Raw genomic sequence first — 3,509 nt, forward strand, 5'->3', positions numbered from 1 at the left:
TTTTCTTGCTAATGATACAAAGAATCTACCAATAACTTTTTAAAATCTGAGAAGTTATATAATATGTCAAAAACCCTGCTTAAATTTTTTCTTAAGATGTTGTAAAAAGCCATGTAGGACAATAAAATTGATTTTATTATTATTTAAGTATTAACTCACTATCATTGAGTACCTAACACATTATACGATTTGCTTGTGTATGTGGCCTTGTCCTGTTATCTAATCATCACGGTCATTCTTGTGGTAAGTACTACTTTACACTTGAAGAAAAACCTTTAGTGTTAAATAATTGAAATCAGGGCACAAAGCAGTCATTTTGGTGATGCATTAGATGTATTCTCTACATTCTCTGTCCTTTTGTGTGCACAACTCTGCCTCGCATGTTGCACGAATGTTCTCACAGGCCAATGTATTTGGGGTACCTAATTGTTTGTGTGTGACCCAAATCCTCCTCAGGTCATCCAAAAAGTAGGCAAAGCCACCTTATTCTTTGAACTTTGGCTGATCTTGTAACTTGCTTTGATAAATTGTGTGTATATTTCATGACTTATAAATACTAGAACCAGGAAGACTTATACTTTTTTACTTGCAATTTACTTGCAATGATTCTGGAAGTTTGTAGAGAAGCCTAAAATAAGAGGCCATGTTTTAATAGAGGGCCAACTTTTTCAGTCATCCCAGTAGCCAAAAGAAGGCTTAAAAGTAAGAGGGTAGTCTGAGACCCTTCTCCTTCCGTCATACTGCCTGCTGACTCAGATGAAGAATTGAGTTCAGGCTATTAAGTTGAATCACAGAATCAATAGAAATTAAACAATAACAGCAGCAACAAGGTGTTATTTTGAATGCTTTGTTACATAGCAATAGATAATGCAGAACGAGTTGTTTCAAGTCACTGCAATGATGTCTAAGTATGCGCAAGATTCATTATAGCAAAAGAAAAGTATTCATACTCATGCTGCAAAGAAAAGTTCAGAAAGGTTATTTTATATGTTCAGACTTTATTATTTCTGTTTCCTGAGTGCTGGATGAAGCATATTATGGATCACAGTTTTAATAAGGTCAAAAAGAACATTTTACTCCACTATTAAAAACCAAAAATAATTTTTTACTGAGATAGGATCTCAGCTGCCTTGAAAAAAAGTCCTATAAAATGTTATATTTTTTCACTAGAACTTAGCATAGCTTTTTCATTAGTTTGAACTTTATACATTTAAAAAATATTAAAATAAACAAGGAAACAGTTGATAAATGGACTTTATCTTCTCTAAAATTCCAAGTTTAATGCTATGAAACTGTTTCTAGTATGATCCAGAGCCTGGCAGGTATCTATTCATGCAAAGGCCCTGCTCACAACTGGGGCTTGATTTTCCAAAGGCTGTGTTCATTAACACAGATCAGAACAGATGAGATTTAGTTTAGAATCTCTGTTTCCTGTGTCTTAAGAAAAATGCATTACCTGAAACCAGTCGTGGTGGGGAGAGCCAGTAACAAAGAAGACATTTTCCTCTGGCTTACACCAACTTCTATAAATTTTCCTGTTTTTTTTTCAAAAGTAAATAATAATAACACTTTCAGATAATATCTATTTTTAATTTCATCCTTTCCGAGTGTCAAACTTACTATTTTTCCATGCTTCTGTTAGGTTATTGATTTGTTGTTATGCACACAACAGCTCAGGTCTTTTAATGTATATTACGATGATGAAAAAGCTGATATCTAAGTCTTCTGGAAAAAAGATTTAAACAGAATTAAAGACTTGAGCAGGAGTTAGAGGCAGTGTTTCAGTGTTAGAGGCATGTCTAATTGGTAAGACATGCTATGGCATGACAGTAGAAAAAGGTAGGATCATGCCTGTGGATAAAATATCAAGTCTATAATGCTTAAATGTGACTGTCAACTTGGTTGGATAAAGGAGTAAGGTTGGGGACATCAATGACATACTTTTGGGTATGTCTGTGGGTTTTTTTCCAGAAAGAATTGACTGAAGGGGAATGACACAGTGCACTGAGGCTTAGACTGAATCAAAGGAGAAAAAGGTAAAAGCCAGCTGGGTTCGTATCCCCTTTTCTCTGCTCTCTCATCTACTGAGATGTGGGCAAAAAGCTGCCACATGCTCCTGCCACCACAGAGTCACATACTGTTCTACCTTTGCTGCAATGACAGACTACATCTTCTCAAGCTATGAGCCAAAGTAAGTCCTTTTCCCCTTAAGTTACTTCTTGCCTATATGAACTAGAAGCTAATATAAGTCAGGTTTGGGAAATCAATCAGACTGTCACTGAAATGATTCTGTACTAGCCCCTGTGGTATGGTATTGTGGTATCATTGGTTTCTAAAGGCACACCATAGATCAGTGCGGTGTTAAAGAGTGCTTACAGCCCTGCATGCTACAGAGGACTAGGCAAAAACCTTAGCAACACCCAGGCTGCAGTCACAGACCTTCTGATTCACAAGACAGAACCAAATTATGAAACCTGCATTTTAAGGGCTCCTCAGAATTTCTTTGTGTACCCTGTTTGAAAATGAATGTGGACTATAAGGCAACGGATGAGGACTAGACAATAATCCTAATGGATTTTAACATGTGCTATGCATTAACTCTGGAGGGAATCCCTCTCTATTTCTAAATTTCAAAGTGTAAGTTCGAATAATGGGTTATTACTTCTTGGTTATAGTTTTATATCTCTTCCTTTTTAGAAGCAACTATGTGTGAAATAAGTGAGTTATTTGTGGGGCACATTTTAGTTTCCTGCATTTTAACTTCAGAGTGTGTGTGTCATGCATATCGTAGCAGTTAGGCAGCGCTTGGTGATGGATGTAACAAGCAGTCTTGTTTCACCTTGAGCTGCGGTCATACCTATTCTAGACTCAGCAGGGTCTAAAGCTGCCATCAAGTCATTCTGCCTCAGTCACTTTCCACTTGTCTAGAGCTTCCTCATATGTGAAATCGTCCTGCATTAGCCCGTAAGCATCTTTCCATCATTAATAGAAACCACTCATGGGGCATGTAAACTGCTGTCCAAACCTATGATACAAGTGGGCTACTGTAGGAACACAATACCCAGATACCCTGCCAACAAATCATACATCATTCTTTTCCTTTTACTTGTCTATAACATAACTATTTGATTATTTTATGGAATTTAATATCACTTTATCTTCCATGAGGATCCTAATGTATAATATGTAATAATGCTAAATAGCACTAAGTATCATCAAATGTTTCGGGGTAGGATATTTTTCATGACGTTTTTGCATAGCCTTGAGTAGCCTGTCAGGGGAATTTTTTCCTCTGATATCTGCAAGAGCTAGGTAATCTTCACGTGCTTCCTTTCTCACAGGGAAGATTCTCTACTGTTGCCTTAGGGATAGTCTAAGTCTTGTGTTGGGAGAAGTGAGACCCCAGATCCTGAATTTCTTGTAAACAACCTGTTTTCCCCTGATCTGAGTGCCTACAGCTGCTCTTAGCATGAGACCTTCAGGAGTTCCTGATGGCAGGAGAGTGGTTT

This window comes from Microtus oregoni, unplaced genomic scaffold (assembly GCF_018167655.1).
Source record: "Microtus oregoni isolate MIOR12 unplaced genomic scaffold, Mior012 000041F_ref0000270, whole genome shotgun sequence".
Classification (NCBI taxonomy): domain Eukaryota; kingdom Metazoa; phylum Chordata; class Mammalia; order Rodentia; family Cricetidae; genus Microtus; species Microtus oregoni.